Raw genomic sequence first — 18227 nt, 5'->3', positions numbered from 1 at the left:
CATCGAAAGATGGGAAAAAGACCTAAGAAGCATAATTCTTCCCCAACATGTATATGTTTGTATCTCTATGTAAAAGCTCTTTGTCTGCCTTTTTTTTTAGCACCTGAGACCTCATATATTTGGGCCCTTACGACTTTTTTGTGCAATAATGTTTTTAAATAATTTTATTAGATAGTATTATTATGAGTGTAACTGTCTTTTTAAACATAGTTTCGATGTGGTTTGTGACACTTTTTTTGTTTTGCAAAACAGTTAACCAGAGCTCTGAGCTCTTGATATCCTGACGCACGTTAACTTCAATTGCGCTCAAGCAATCGAGTTTACTTTCAACTTGTAATGCGCTTGCTACATACGACGCGCAAATTGTAGCAATAAACCCGATATTGCTTGCGTGTAACTGTTAGCGCGCCACTTGTAATCTGGACTATAATTAGCAATGTTACACCATGCTGGAAAAGCATCTACCAGGAAGCCACTGTACAAAGACAAATTTATAAAATATTTATAATTCTTATGAAAAAGAAAGTCATGAATCATCACCAGTCACGTTGTTCTATAAAGAGGAAGTGAAACAAGATATTCAGATAGCTTTGAAGGTACATGGAAGTCAAAATTAAGCTTTCATGATTCTGTGTACAGTTTTAAAACAACTTTCAGATTTACTGCTGTTACTCAATTTATCCATTTCTTATGGTGTTCTTTGTTGAAACTTGGTCCCTTTCCATGAGAGTGGCATATCTACACTACTTGTATAAAATTGTTACAAACACTGTTGCTATATAGTGCACATGCACATGCTCCTAAGACTACCTCAGTATGCTGTGATAAAAATTATGAGAAAAAAAGAAAATTTGATAATAGAAGTATATTTTTTAAGAAATCCAAATTACGTAAGTTTAATTTTGGTTAAAATGTCCCTTTAATGGTGTGGAACAGGGCACACATGCAGTATATAGATAGCAGGTTATTTAGTTTTGTTAATTCATATATTTTCTTTTACAAATATTAAAAAGTATGGCTCACTTATACATTGAATGTAGTGGTTAAGCATTTGCACTGTTACTTTGCTGGGCACTTGCATATAATATATAGTGATGTATTCTAAATTATTTTAAACAAGGATTTGTAGTTCTTCCAAAATCCTAAGATACCATGAATAATAATAATTCTTACTACTACTACTACTACTAATAATAATTCTTACAATTGAAGTGATGTTGCAGCCCTGACCTCTATATTAGAAACATAGAAGTATAATGTGAGTAAAACGTTTTTCACAAGTATAAATGTTGTATTAAAGGAATATTATATGGAAAACTGAGAAATCTACAAAAAGGGATGTACAAAACGCAGGTGAGGTTTCATAGACGGTGGGCTGACCGAGAAACGAGTAAAGAGACTGTATGAAACAGACAGGAAGTGGTGATGATTGTTACTTTACAAAGCCCTATCAGTCTCTTACAGAAACTGTTCTTTCCCCTTTGTGACTGTTTGTGTGATCTGCTGTGAAAACGACAGAGAGCGACAGAGATGATCTGAGTTTTCTTTGGGCAGCATCAGAATAATCGATCATGAGCAGCATCTGCTGTGTTCAAAACTAATATTCGGTGTTGTTCAGCTCCACTTGGTATGTAACAGATTCACTTTTATATAATAAGTGCCATATAGTCTGGAAGTTATATACGCTGGTATTAGAATAATTCTATAGTGCATTAATTGGCAGGAGCAGAATGCTATAGTTTTCTAAACTGTGGTTCAATAATTAAAGACAAAGCTACTTTTGCTTGTTATTCTTAAGAATAGATGAAAGCTGTAGAAAGCCAATGATAAAATATTTTCTTATTCTTTAGAATACATTTTTTTAGCCACATTGCTTTCCCTATTAGCAAGTAAGCCAATAAAATCCATTTTATTTTATGTTCTAAATGTAGTTTTGATTTCAGGACCCCTTGGTAAGTCAGTAAACATAATAAACCATTTTATTTTATATACTTTTAAATGATATAGGGTTTTACATTTGCATAACAAATATAAGAATAAAAAATCACTACCACTATTTTATATAATTATTCAAAGTCAACATTTTCTCATGTTTGTAGTCATAGGAAATAGGGGAAACATTTAGTGATGGTGTACTTTGTCAACCATCTTATGGTTTTTATTATCTAAGGCCCCACTTTCAACTTTCAGTCAATCAGAATTTGGATCAAATGTTGTTGTTTTTTTATGGTCCCCAAAATTGAAGCCATTCTAATCTATTTGAAAACTTGGAATGCTTTTAAAACATTGCTCAAACCACACTATTCAATTGTGAAGCTTGTACTCAAATTAAATACAGTTAACAGAATGGACATTTATGATTTTAATAAAGTGCTTGGACCTTAACATCTTAGATGCGAATGACAGTCTGTTGTTGTTATGCATATCTAGTTTGCAGTTATTAGGTCAAAGTCAGTGTCTGTCCAAATGAGTTTGAACAGGGATAGGAACATACATACATTGTTAGAGCTGGTTATGCCAGCCCTCTGGCAAATCAGAATTGTTTCTAATTTTAAATGTATTTAATGGTATGGTTAAATATTGTATACCTACTCATTTTCTGCATAAATTGTGAAATTGTGCATATTGACAAAAGTAATGGAAGTTCTCTTCTGATTTTTAATTAATAATTTTAATTGAACAGCATATGCATACAATCTTAAACTTTTGGGAAGGTGATCTGATACATAGGGGCTGAATTATCAAGCTCCGAATGGAGCTTGATGCCCCAGTAGTTATGAAGCAGCAGTCTAAAGATCGCTGCTCCATAACTTGTCCGTCTGCTCTGAAGCCACGGATATCAATCCGCCCGATCCTATATGATCAGGCTGATTGACACCCCCTGCTGGCGGCCGATTGGCTGTGAATCTGCAGGGGGCGGTACTGCACAAGCAGTTCACAGGAACTGCTAGTGCAATGATAAATGCAGATAGCGTATGCTGTTGGCATTTATCATTGTGCGGCGGACATGATACGCTACATTGTATCATGTCCGCTTGCACATTAATAAATTGGCCCCTAAATGTGGGACAATAAAATGTGTGTTTGATTTATTTAGAAAATGTCATGTGCTGAAATTTACTATGTACACCATAGAAAATGCAGACCTCCCAAATATCCCAATTTCAGAGTGACAGTCCCTAATTCAGAGCTCTGTCCCTCTGAGACAGCCATATCTCCCGATTTGCAGAATTTTTCATAGTCACACCCATGGAATACATGGATACATCCTCAAAGCACCCAGACACACCCAGAATTATGCTCACTACCTACCCCTCCGGAAGCATCCCATCCACAAAACAGAGATAGCCCCCCTCAACCTCCTGGGTCCAGCATCCAAAGCCACAAATGTTGGGAGGTATGAAAATGACAGAATAATATTTTTGGATTCCTTATGGTGTTATTTGCGCTGAATTTTTTTGAAACTGTTATTTTCTAAAAGTCCTTGGTCTGCTGAAAATATTAAATTAGGCATACTTTGTGTGGGCTCCTCACAAAAAAAGAAAAAAATTATTTGTAAATACAATAAGGGCCAAACAACTAAAAACACCTTTCACACAGGGATGTAAAAATGGCTGAGCAGCAAAAGGGTTAATGGGACATTATTTTTATGGAAAGGTTTGTCACGCAGGTTAAAACCAAATCGCCAGCTATGCCGGCAAAACAAAGGGAAAAGAAAGCTAAGATTAGCGAGATGGAAAACAGTTTAGAAATCCAGTCACCAGTATCTCTAAACGCGGATGAGCAAAACCTGATCATTCATATTGCAGACCTGATTATGCCTCAATTCAACATACTTAAAGCTGAAATCTCAGAACTTACTGGGGAGGTGAGACAGTTTGCATCACGGCTCTCTGAGGTAGAATCAAGGGTCTCTGATCTGGAAGATCAGGCAGGGACACAAGAGTCAGTTGTTAAAAATCAGGGGGGTTTAATTAAAATACTACATGCACGGTTGGAGGATCTAGGGGATCGTTCCCACAGGAACAAGGTAAAAATAATAGGTTTGCCCGAATCCATCCAACAGCAAGATTTAGTTCACTTTGCTTCAGTTGAATTACCCCACTTATTAGGCATCCATACTATGGAGAAGCCACTTGTGGTAGAGAGATCACATAGACTGGATATAGCTCGACTCAACCCTGATGGTACTTCTAAGCCTAGACCAGTAATGGTTAAATATTTATGTTTTCAAGATAAAGTCATGTTGATGAGTCTTTATAGGAAATCAAATCCGCTGATGCAAGGTCAAGATAAAAACTTATTATTTCAGGATTTTTCCTTAGAAACTTCTCTCAAAAGAAGAGAGATGGCCCCATATTGCTCAACTCTGTTTAAAAAGGGTATTCAGGCAAGAATGACTTACTCTGCAAAAATAATTGTAAATGTAAATGGAGAAAATTACACTTTAAATAATCCCCAGCTAAAGAGTACATGAAAACTGTAAGTTGATATTAGGAGGTGGTTCTGAAATTTGGTTAAATAACTTTACATGTTAGAGATGGGGCTTATATTGATAGCTTTTAGGGTGTTTTTATTTTTGTTTTTACTCTAAAATTAGTATTAATTGGTGTAGATAAATGTTGAACCTTCTTTCCTGGAATGTGGGGGGAATCACTTCCCCAGCTAAAAGAAGTATTATTTTAAAGCAACTTAAACAATATAAACCAGACATGTTTTTTTTTTTTTTTACAAGAAACCCATCTAAATGAAAAAGAAATCCCTAAACTGAAATGTAAGTGGGTGGGAAATGTTATAGCTACTCCATGTCTGACACGTAAGAGAGGGGTTGCCTCCATTTTTTCTAAAACTCTGGCATATACTATCTTATCTCCGGAATGTGATAAAAATGGTAGATTTATTATAACTGAGATAGAGTGTAGGGGTACAACATACGTGCTGTGCAATGTATATGCTCCAAATGATATAGATCCACATTTTTGGGATGTTTTATATATTAAACTTTTCCCTCATATTGATAAAAATCTAATAATTGCAAGAGACTTCAATATGACCATATGTCCCCAAATAGAATAAGGATAGGTATAAACCCTCAAGTTAGGAATAGAGAAAGGAAAACTTTTAATTTTTTTATGAATAAATTAAACTTATATGATATTTGGAGAATTAAAACTCCAGACATAAAGGCATTTTAATGTGAATTTAAATCACACAGGGCAATGTCACAAATTGATCTCTTTTTGATAGCTGATAGTATGATTAAACTAGATCTGAATCCGACCATCCAAGATATAGTGATCTCAGATCACGCAATAATAACGCTAGAGCAGTGTGAGCAGAATATCTTCTTTTTTCCTAAATATCTTTCACAGGATAACGAATTTAAGAATTTTTTAGTACATGCTTGGACAGAATATTTTGGCAATAATAGGAAATATCTGGATAAAGTAGAGACCTTCTGGGAAGCGGCGAAGGCGTTCCTCCATGGTGAGATTAGAATGTATTTGGTTAAATGGAAGAAAAAAACAATTGCTAGGGATCTCCAACTAACTAATCAATTGAGGAATTCTTATAAGGCGTATATAGTTAACCCTAGCAATAACTCTTGGGAAAAGTATAAAAAAGCAAAACTTGAGAGAGACATGCTCCTTAAACAGAAGGGACAGAGGGAAGATCTTAAATCAAAGTCATTTTTTACGAGTTATCATGGTAGATGATAAACTGGCTAAACTGATTAAAACAGAGAAGGGGAGAAATAATATAGCAAGTATAATTAAGAATGATAAAAGATATACCTCATCACAAGATATTAGAAAAATATTATATGAATATTACCAAGAATTATATTCACTGCAGAAAACCAATGATACTGCAAAAGAAACTTTTTTGGGTAAAATCTCCTTACCCAAATTGTCCCCAGAACAGCTTCAAGAGTTAAATCAGCCAATAGTGGTAGAAGAAGTTGTTGTAGCTATAGAGAAGGATAAAATGAATAAAGCCCCAGGACCGGACCAGATCACAACTGTATTTTACAAAATATTGAAGGAGAATATGTCTGATACTTTAGCTAAATTGTTTAATAAATACTATATTAATAATAAGATGGACTCACTGTATTTTACTACATCGGTTGTTACTCTTATTCCCAGAAAAGACAAAGATCTAGAGCTACCCAGTGCATACTGCCCTATCTCATTATTAAATAATGATTATAAGTTATTAACCTCTATAGTAGCAGACAGACTTAAGAAATGTATTAATGAATAATACATATAGACCAAACAGGATTCATGATGGGTAGAAGTGTAACCAAAAATATATTAAAGGTACTGTTGACCCTAGATTACTTTTGGAATAGAACCAAGGATGGCCGGAAGGCTCCTAAATCAGATATGGCGGTATTGACTCTGGACGCAGAGAAAGCTTTTGAATCAATAAATTGGAATCACTTATTTAGGGCCTTAACCCAATTTGGTTTAACAGATGGCTTTCTTAATTTCGTAAAATTATTATACTATAACCCATGCTCATATCTATTAATCAAATGGGGACTTTCTCCCAAAATAGTTCTTGCTAGAGGTAGAAGACAGGGGTGCCAGCTTTCGCCGCTTCTCTTTAACCTATCAATTGAGCCATTAGCTGCACGTCTTAGACAAGAGTTGGAAGGTATTTCTGTTGGGCGCAGTAAATGTATCTTATTACTATACGCGGACGATTTGCTATTATTTTTGTCCAAGACTAAGTCTAGTATACCTCTTGTTCTGGGAATAAAATTAACCAAAATAAATCGGAATTGCTATTGATCTGTAAAAAAAAGATAGCCCAAGAGATTTTCCTTTCCAAACGGTAGAACATATAAAAATACCTGGGGATTTATGTGTCGGATAACCCCGCCTGTTGGTACACATTACATTTTTACTAAATTCTTTGGTGAAGCCAAGATTATGACGAATAAGTGGAAGCCACTGACAATCTCCTTGTCAGCTAAAATTGTATTGTTAAAATCCTTTCTGTTCCCGCGCCTTTTATACTTAATGCAAAATCTTCCAATATTTAATAAAAGCACAGCTATAAGACAATTTAAGAAGCTATGTACAGGGTCTCTATGGGGGATGGGGAAGGCACGTCTTTCTATGCGGTTCCTGAAACAAGATAAGGATTTTGGAGGGCTCGGGTTGCTGAATATTAAACTATTTAATTGGGTTACTATGGTCAAGATTGCTGTAGACTGGATAACTGAAGCGAACCATTTTTTCCTTTTCAGAATTAGAGGAAGGGTTAAACCCTTTACTCTAAAAGCTATCCTACATACACCAGCAAGTAAAATGCCATCAACTATTCATAATCTGAGTGTTATTCAAAATGTGGTTATAGCTTGGCAGAGATTTTGTGGGGAACTTGCGATAATATAGAGCCTCTCCAGTCACCTCCCCATTTTAGGGAATCCTGGGTTTACACCTGGCCTTAACCTTGGGATTTTTCTGGGTTGGTTCTTGCGGGGACTCAGATATGTTAATCAATTATTAGAATCAGGTACTCAAATTATTAAAACCTTTGAGCAAATCAGAGGGGAATTTGACCTTTCAAAACATCACATTTATGCGTACTTACAAGTCAGACACTATCTTTTGCAAGTGATGTTAGAATCCAATATTAGCTGGGATATATGAGTAATTGAAATGGGCATTCATATGTTTAGGAGTGGATGCTACTCAATCTCGAGTTGGTATAAGATGATTATGTTAAATCATGGTAAGCGATATCTAGAATCATTGCTTCCCAGGTGGCAGGGATCGCTTGGAGAATTAGGGATGTATGACATAAAAAAGTATTCAATTAGTAGGTATCAACAATACGATGTGGAAAGAATCTCACAGTAAATTATTACATTTTTCCTATATCTCTCTGGTGATGCTTGCCAAGTGGGATAAAAAATGTTCAGGTAGCTGTTTCCACAGCACATATCCAAATGCAGACATTATGTACTGCTTTTGGTTTTGCCCAAAAGTCATTAGATTTTGGAATAGAGTTAATTTTTGGGTAAACAAATTTACCCATCAGAACGTAGTATTTTCCAAAATAATGATTATCTTTCTGTATAACCCGAAATCCCAAAAACTAATGAAGGATCAAGCTTTCATTAATACCGCCATATTGGTGGCTAGGAACTTAATATTGCAACACTGGAAGGCAGATAAACCTCCTGGTATTGCAGAATTTGCACAAAAAATGTATTTACAAATGACAATAGAACAATACCAAACGGAGTCAAGTAGCGAGAAACAATTTAAAGCCTTCTTTAAAAAATGTTTAAGATTAATAGAATCAGGCTCTCTCGGAACGCAATTACAGATCATTTACCCTCTACGTAAATCTGCGTTCTTCGAAATAGCAATCCTGGAGGGGTAACTCCCAAACCAGTGGGTAAGGTGAATAGAGGAAAGGAAAGAGAAAGGGAAAAGGGGAAAAGGGGTGGGGGGGAAGAGGATCTGAGCCTCAGAATATCCTCCCTCCATGTTAATATGGGACCTCTTTTATACTCACTGATTGTATATAGGAGGAGCGTGAGGTGAGCAGGGATTTTATTTTATTTATTTATTATTAGTCTTTTCTTTCTTCTCTCTATAACTCTATAGGGGTAACAGCGATATAATGGTGCTGTGAATGAGTGTTTATTTATTTATTTACATAAGATGGATTAATCCAGTGAAAGAATGCCATGGTTTATATAGATTTTTAGCTTGGTGGTTACACATATCTATGATAGTAGGAAATGGATGGAGTTAATAGAATACTGCCTAGCTAAATATATTTAGTGTCTAAACAAGTAAGAGAAGCTGTTTTTATTTTTGCAACTTAATGGATATGTCTGAGATGTTATAATACTATAGGGGTGATAGCGGTAGAAGGTGCTGTGAATTGTGTTTATCTTTAAAATATGGATTAATCCAGTAAGAAAAGGATATGGTTTATGGGATTATCAAGTTGATGACTATACATATTTAATACAAAATGAAATTGTATTATGCTAGTAGAACACTGTTAGGTTTAAAGATCTATTGAATAATTAGGTTAGAGATTTTTTTTTATCCTTATTGATGCAACACAATGGATAAGTATTGGGAGTCCTTTCCCTATGGGGTTTCAAATCTGATTGCTTTTCTTTTCTTTTTTTTTTTTTGGTTTGTCTTTATTTTTTTATGATAAAGTTAAAAGTAAAATCTAGCAATGTACGGTGAAACTATAAATATATGTCTGCCTTGTTTTTTTCTCCTTGTTAAACCTGAAGGCAAACTTAATTTTTGCCTTTTCATGTATATCTTTTGTAAGCCATTTTTTCAATGTCTAGCTTGTTAAGACGCTGAAATGGTATTTAGTGTTACATTGCTGATTTTCAAAATAAATGGTTTAAAAAAAGATAAATATTTATCATTGCGCGGCGGACATGATACACTACATTGTATCATGTCCGCTCGCACATTAATAAATTGACCCCTAAATGTGGGACAATAAAATGTGTCTTTGACATATTTAGAAAATGTCATGTGCTGAAATTTACTATGTACACCATAGAAAATGCAGACCTGCCAACTATCCCAATTTCAGAGTGACAGTCCCTAATTCAGAGCTCTGTCCTTCTGAGACAGCCACTACCTACCCCTCTGGAAGCATCCCACCCACAAAACAGAGATAGCCCCCCCCCCCCCCTCAACCTCCTGGGTCCAGCATCTAAAGCCACAAATGTTGGGAGGTATGAAAATGACACAATAATGTTTTTGGATTCCATATGGTGTCATTTGCGCTGAATTTTTTTGAAACTAATGTTATTTTCTAAAAGTGCTTGGTCTGCTGAAAAAATTAAATTAGGCATACTTTGTGTGGGCTCCTCACAAAAAAAAGAAAAAAAATTATTTGTAAATGGAACATTAAACACCTTGAGACTGTATTTTAGCTCAGAAAATTGTAAGATTTCCAGTTCAAGTGCAGGCTCACTCAATGACCTCAGAGAAGGAAACCTAGGTTACAACAAAGCGGCATCCATTATATTTAGCTGCTCTAAAATGTTATACTTAATTTTTAATATGTAAACAACTAATATAATTTAAAAATAAATCAGCATATTATTCTCAGGCTAATATTTGTTTTAAATATATCAAGCATTTATTCAAGGCTAGAGCATAAACAATGTTAGTAATATTTTTGCATGCATGGGTTAGCGCACGTATTACAAGTTGAAAGTAAAACTTTGGCGCACAAGCAAACAACGCACGCTAACTTCAGGCCCTCGGATATATCGTGACCGTGCTAACTTTTTGTCACCATAGACTTTAATGGAGAATGCAGAAAAAAACAACCTAACACCACTTGTGCGCTAACTCAACAGGAGCTATTAATATTTCACATTCAAATGTTCTTACATACATATATATATATATATATATATATATATATATATATATATATATATATATATATATATATATATATATATATATATATATATATATACTGTATATATAGCTATATATCTCTTGCTATAGATATAGATATATATTTTACATTAACATTATCACATATATGCAAAAAAAATTAATCATAAACATAATTTTTTTTATGTGAAACATATAGAAAATATGGGTTTTGTTATTTAGGTCTAACGTGGGTTAGTATCCAGACGGTGTTCCAGTGAAAAAGTAAAGTTTATTGCCAAACATAAAATCAACGGCATGCATAAAATCAACGGCATGCAAGCCAGGGTAATCCAGAATAAACTATATATATATATATATATATATATATATATATATATATATATATATATATACACACACATATTAGGATAATCTTAATGTGTGCTAACCCGAACTGCTTTACTCATATATTACATTCAAATGTTCTTCGCAAGTTCTTTAGTTGCTCTAACCCGAAACACATTTGAATGCACTCGAGTGAATGCATTTACTTTCAACTTCTAATATGCCTGCGTTATATGCTAATATTGCTTGCGCATATATGTTAGTGTACCACTTGCAATCTAGCCCTTAGTGTTTACCGATGCTTTAAAATTAATTGTACTTTCTACAGATTTGTTAGTGGGCATTCTTGCCTTTAAAGGGAGATGAAACCCAACATTTTTGTTTCATATTTCAGAGGATATCATTTTAAAAACGTTTCCATTTTACTTCTATTGTTAAATTTGCTTTGTTCTCATAGTATGTTTTTTTGAAGAGGACACCAAGGTACACTAGAACTCACTGGGCCAGAGGGCAATGTCTGTGGCAGGCCCCCCTCATTTGAACAGCACCCCTTCCAAAGCATATCTAATGAGCAATATATATATATATCTTATACACAGACATACACACATACATACTAATGTGTACACATATATACACATGAATATGAACACACAAACACATGCACACATATATACATATATACACATATATACACACATACATAAACATGAACATATTATTATTATTATCGGTTATTTGTAGAGCACCAACAGATTCCGCAGCACACACAAAGACATCCACACACACATACAAAAGAGGGAGTTGATGCACAGCCTAGCAAATACCCCTAACAAACACTACAGCACTAAGAAAAACCACAGTAACATGCATGCTTTCTGTGCAGAGCTTTCTCTTTCCCACTTGTTTTTAAATCACCACAAATTTAGTGATCTCTAGTTGTGATTAGAAAAAAACTGCAGCCTCTTTAACAACTGCTCTGAAATATGATTCTGCTTGATTAGCTGCGGCAAGGCCCATAAAAAGACTGTCTATTGATCTTATTTTGGTTTCATGCCCCTTTCTTGCACTTGAAATGAAAATCTGTTGCGAAGAGATTAAAATAAGCACAACCACAACAACTTTGGAAACATGCTTAAAACAAATCTCTGTAATTGTGAAAATAGTGGCATATGTATTTTGTTAGAGGAAAGTAGTCTTGCTGGGTAGTAGGAGAGAGGTGTTACGAACACAAATGAAGAACTGACCATGTGCATTCCAAGTAGGGATGGGCAAATGTTTTGCAACATTCGAAAAATGAAATAAATTTTAATACGTTTGATTCAAATTTTTAATTTTTGTTCAACATTCTAACATTCGTTTAATGTAATAGCATTTCTAATGCTATCTTTAAATGTAATATTCAATTCAAATTATACTAATAATTCGATTTGAATTATGCAAGATTAAAATTCGAATTTTTAAAATCTATATAATTGTAATACAAATGGAAAAACAAACTGCGCTAAATTTCCCGATGTCTAATATAACCAAATATCATATATAAAAATGGCCACACTCTTTCAACAATCTATGTTATATAAATCACACGTAAATTGCAATATAGTAAAGAAAGCACCAAGCTATGTTATGGATACATAAACCAGTTTGAATACCAAATGTAGGTGACCAGTCTATTAGCCATAATAGGCGGTGTGGGATATGTCCCCCGTGCTGTAATAGCATCAAAAGTACCTCAATGTAAACTCTGCAATGGCAGAGGGTAAGTCACAGGTAAAACTTTATACTCCGTGTTTCAGGGATAAAAGGAATCCGTTGTGGTGCTGTGACGAAGAGTGTCCGTTAGGTGTTAACAGATGGATGTTTTACACAGGTGCCGCCTTGATGATACTGAGTTCTCTCCCCTCAGTTGTACGGATACACATGCAAGACAAAATACAGAAAAGCGTACTCTCATCAAGTGGAGTTTATTAACAAGCGCACTGCGCACAAGATAAAATCGTACTTACAGAATAACTAATTAAAAACAGCATGTGAAATAGATCACTGTGTAGGTGAGCCACAAAAAATCCTCTCCGGATCAGTTTGAAAGACACCCTAACGCTCTCCCAGCGTATGACTCTTGGGGTGAAATCTGGTGTGGACTGTGGTTAACCTCACTGAACAGCTGGCAATTAAGCATAAGTGTGCATATTTTGTCCAGATAGTGTATCCCAATGCGTTTCTCCCGGGTTTCGACCGGGCTTTTTCAAGGTAATGACGATCTCTGTATTGTTTGCCAATGCTCTGCTAATATCGTCAGAAAGTTCAGATGCCTATTAGTCTGGAATGGTCACACCTGCAGTGTGTAGCAATTTAGAAATGGCCGCAAATCTGCAGGGGGCGGTGTTGCACCAGCAGCTCACAATAGCTGCTGGTGCAATGCTGAATACGGAGAGCGTATTGCTCTCCGCATTCAGCGAGGTCTGACGGACCTGATCTGCACTGTTGGATCAGGTCCACCAGACCTTTGATAAATATCCCCCAAAGTCATTTCTCGCTAATTTAAAAGCAAACAAGGTTGTGTAGTTTTTTTTTTTCTTTTTAAAGGGACATTAAACTGTTGGGTACAACTACAGTAGCATGTTTAGTACTCCTCATTGTTTTTCCTCATGTAACTGCAGTTGTCTTCAAAGTTGTTCTCTCATTTTAACCCTTACACTGTTAAAAAAAGTTCTGCTTCTTCACACTGGGTGCCGCTATCTTGGAGCTTATATTTGTTATGTAACTTTTAAACTGTGCAAAAAACGGTAAAATGTAATGCTTCTGCTCTTTATTATTTAAGCTACACTGATGTGCAAGGAGTCAAAAAGCCAGTAACATCACAGATCTGCGAAAGTGCACAGCTTCTGTCACAGGATTATTATTATCATTTATGTGTATAGCGCTTCAAAATTCCATAGTGCAGGGGTATACAATGGCAAAGATTTCTGATAAGATACAAATACATAACAGACTAAACAAATCTAGTACAGAAGGAGGGGAGCCCTGCTCCGGAGAGCTTGCAGTCTACAGGTATAAGTTACTAGAGCAGGGAAGATTAAAAAGCAGTTATTGGTACTGAGTTGTGGCACTTCATCTCCAAAAATAAATGGGGCAGTTCATCTATTGATTCTAAGCTGCTGCAGTCTAGTAACAATCTCAAGAACTGTATGATGGGGAGTAGTTAAAGGAACACAGAACCCCCAAAATTATTTGAGATAAAAAAAAATCTATTATTAAAATAACTTTGCTCTTTTTGTATCTATTGTTGAAAGGAGGTAGATGGGTTACAGAATCTGCACACAATACTGTAATGAGTTAAAGGGACAGTCAAGTCCGAAAAAAACTTTCATGATTTAAATAGGGCATGTAATTTTAAACAACTTTCCAATTTACTTTTATCACCAATTTTTCTTTGTTCTCTTGGTATTCTTAGTTGAAAGCTAATTCCAGGAGGTTCATACGCTAATTTCTTAGACCTTGAAGACTGCCTCTAATCTGAATGCATTTTTAACACTAAAGGGCATTAGTTCATGTGTTTCATATAGATAAGATTGAGCTCATGCACATGAAGTTACCCTGGAGTGAGCACTGATTGGCTAAAAAGCAAGTCTTTCAAAAGAACTGAAATAAGGGGGCAGTTTGCAGAGGCTAAAATACAAGGTAATCACATAGGTAAAACGTGTATTTATATATCTGTGTTGGTTATGCAAAACTGGGGAATTGGTAATAAAGGGATTATCTTTCTTTTTAAACAACAAAAATTCTGGTGTTGACTGTCCCTTTAAAATAAGAGAATGGCTTTATAGAGAGCTGAAGGTACAGGAAAAATAATAGTATGGTGAGTAGTAGCCATGCTAGTGTATTTTTACCCAGTTGTTTACTGGCCCTTTAAGTTGTGGATATGTCAGAGTGAACAGTTTTATTGAAGAATGTTTTTTCTTTTATTTAGTTTTTTTCTGTAACATATTGAAGGTGAATGGGTATGAAATAGACACTGCTCCATTTATTATAATGGAGAGTCACTCATAACTCATAGATGTTTTATATATATATAATGTTAGGCTGTATGTTTTATTTATTTATTCTGTACTGGTTTAAGAGATATTAATAATAACCTATTAACACTAAAGCATTTTGGGACAATGATGCCTTAAGGTCATAGTTAGTGAATACTGTTCTTTATAACTCACAGAATGAAGATACGCTAACTAGAGTTTCCTGCAGCGAATGGTTTAATACCATAGTAATGCGTGCGGTTTGTTCTACTATTTTCTTCTTCAGCGCTTGCTCAGCTGACAGGCCGAAAGGTCAAAACCTTGTTTCAGAGCTTCTGTGTAGCAGATTATGTTTTGTTCATGGAAATAGAAAAGAAATTCTGAACTGAACACAAATATAAGAAGACAGGAAGTAAAAAGTAGGTAACAGATCTGTAGACAATAGCTTTTAACTTGTGTTCCGTGCTTGAGATTGGTATTGGTTTTCTTCTCTATGAGATATTTTTTTCTTCCTCAGCTGTATCTGCTTACATGTCACACCCAATGAATCTTTTTATTTATCTTACCAAACCCTCCCCTTTCCTTCTTCCGTTCCCCTTGTTCCTTGTTGCAACACAGTTCTATAGTTGGTTGTTTTATTTCTGTTTACTACAATCTTGTTTAGTGCAGATTTCATCATTCTGAAAATTTGGGGATTGGAAATGATAAAAAATACAGCTCTATAGGAACAATTTTTACTTATGGCTATTTAACAAACTCCTGTTCTGTATCTTCAAAACTGGGAAAGCAAAAATGTATAGGTATATACTATAGCATCAGTCTATGTCCAAATGTAGTAATAGTGATTCTGCTTCATAATTATGAAATCATTATCAATTTTTGTTTTCACATTACATTACATACTAAACCCATTTTAGATTTAACTTCAGCACCTGGGTAGAGCTTGGTGATTGGTGGCTAAATGTAGCCACCAATCAGCAAGCGCTATCCAGGGTTCTGAACCAAAAATGGGCCGGCTCTTAAGCTTTCATTTCTGCTTTTTCAAATAAAGATACCATGAGAAAGAAGAAAAATTGATAATAGGAGTCAATTATAAAGTTGCTTAAAATTGCATGCTCTATCTGAATCATAAAAGAAAAAATTGGTTTAGTATCCCTTTAATATTGTGCAAGTCTTAGTCAGTTATGACATAAAAAAACCCACTCTGAGCCAGATTACATGTAGAGCAGTATTTAACAATCCCGCTTGCGCGTTAACTCCACTACAAGTAAGCTTTTTGCGTGCATCGGGTAGCGCTTGTATTACAGGTTGAAAGTAAAAAAAAATTTGCTCACATGCTAACCCGATGTGCGCAGAAAGTCGAAGGGGATTAGTTTATTAAAACTTTAGGCCTGAAGAAGTAGTACCATATAGTACTAGGAAACACGTTGCAATATTTTATTATTGTTTTTAAAGTTTTAATAAACTAATCCCCTGTGCCTTAGGTTTTTTTCACTGAATCACATTGGTTTGGTGATTTAATATACTCATTTGATACTAGTGGAGTTTATCTCTGTTCCTGAACAAGCTGTGCTTACTGGAGGGAGCTAGCTGAGGAGCTCTGATTCACCCAGTCTGCCTATATTGCAGTGGAGCAGTGAAATACTATACCATTGGAGCGCCTTCTCTTTTTATTCTTTTTCATGTTTTATCTGAGCCATAACAGTTAAATTAAAGGGATATTCTAGTGAAAAAAATAAAATTCTCAATTTCATTTGAGTATTTCTTTTTTTTTTTTTTTTTTTTATAGTAGCTTTTTTTTAAATATTATTTTATTGAGGTTATTAACAAGTACAATAATATAATTTTATTTATTTATTTATAAAATATTTTACCAGGAAGGATACATTGAGATTTCTTTCGTTTTCAAGTATGTCCTGGGTAATATAATCATGTACATCAAATATAAGAAGTTACATATTGCTGATTTTTACATTATAAAGATATCTTAACAATAAAAAATATAGAACACAGCATAAATGTTATAGTACGTATTAGAGTTAGAACCTCTTTTTAGCAAGTGTAATTTCCTCCAGTAACACAAGGGGCCACTCATGGACCTTGATACATTTGAGCACTATAGAGGAGGAATTCTGATGTTATAGGTGGTCACTCATGGACCATTGATATATTGAACATTGCAACCTTTGGGAAACATATGTTAAGATATGGAACAGTGAAGGGCAACAAAGGGATAAAGCCACAAACAAATGCAGATCCATTACCAGATTACAATGCATAACGATATACATAACATTATAAGGGGAACAGTAGGATAAGTCTACAATTATACACCCATACATAACCAGTGGAGAAAGTATAGCACTAGAGTGGATGTTCAAAATGGAGATACGCCATATACCCATGCTGGATGGTCTAAGGGGAGCTCCATGTGTCATATATAGGTACTACTAGCAGAGAGGATTGTGAACTAATTAGAGAATTAATGACTGAGATGTACCTCTTAGTCATGACATTACATACTCGATGACGTTCCCATACAGGGAAATTTAGCCTACTATCAAGACATAAAATGAAAACTCAGGTAGTTCCATTCCTTCAAAGTGCAATACAATGGTGAGACATATAATCTAGCATATTCCCAAAATAAAAGTATTATTCTAATATGTGTATGAGCATACAGCACTGTTCTAATATATCTATCAAGATACACAAATTTGGAACAATTTAGATGTGATAGATACCAGACTATTATAAGTTCTGTAACCATAACTGAAGGGGTATGGAGAATATTAACAGGGCTTATGAAAAGCAGATTGAGGGTAAATTCTCTCTTAGATTAAGTTTAGGGACAAAAGGCTATACCTAAAAAGACCATACATATCAGCTAAGACATAAGAATCTGTATGCAGAACCAAGGGATATTTCTGAATAAATATGATGTTACCCTTTTAATGCCTTCGCGTATAATGTGTGCTTAACTAAGAGATTGTACCAAGATACATTTTGTTAAACCTATATAAAGGGGAAATCAAAGAGGATCGTAAACAGTATTTTCCCACATAAAAATGCCAAAGAATATTTAATTTTGAAACAAAATATGTTTAACTCTTGAAAAGGAGCAAAACACTCAGTCAAAGACCTAAAATCAATAAAACCTGTTTGTGAAACTAATATCTCATGGAAAAAGCTTGTGGCAACATTGCAACTTGAAAATTGTGGAAGAGAATGCGTTATCATAAACAATGGAGCTTCATCTGCCTAACCATTTACTTCTTGGTGAATAGAATTAGTTTCTCGATGGAGGATACCAGCATCACAAAAACATCTTCAAACATTACAAAACAAATTCATAAAAAAAAACTAAAACCTCTATAAAATAGTTCACTCTAACATAAGCAACAAATGAAAACTAGCAAACATTTAAAGAGAAATGACAGTGAAACAGGAT

General features: G+C 34.7%; 1 protein-coding gene across 1 annotated transcript in view; it reads left to right on the top strand.

The window, feature by feature from the left end:
* Window positions 1-1501: 1501 nt before the first annotated feature.
* ARHGAP9 (Rho GTPase activating protein 9) overlaps window positions 1502-18227 on the top strand; it is a 343366-nt gene continuing 326640 nt past the window's right edge. The window contains exon 1 of the mRNA XM_053708184.1: window positions 1502-1627. The gene's annotated coding sequence lies outside the window, so the exon portion shown is untranslated. The remainder of the gene's footprint in view (window positions 1628-18227) is intronic.

This window comes from Bombina bombina, chromosome 3 (assembly GCF_027579735.1).
Source record: "Bombina bombina isolate aBomBom1 chromosome 3, aBomBom1.pri, whole genome shotgun sequence".
Lineage (NCBI taxonomy): Eukaryota > Metazoa > Chordata > Amphibia > Anura > Bombinatoridae > Bombina > Bombina bombina.
This window is presented reverse-complemented; position numbering and strand designations above follow the sequence as displayed.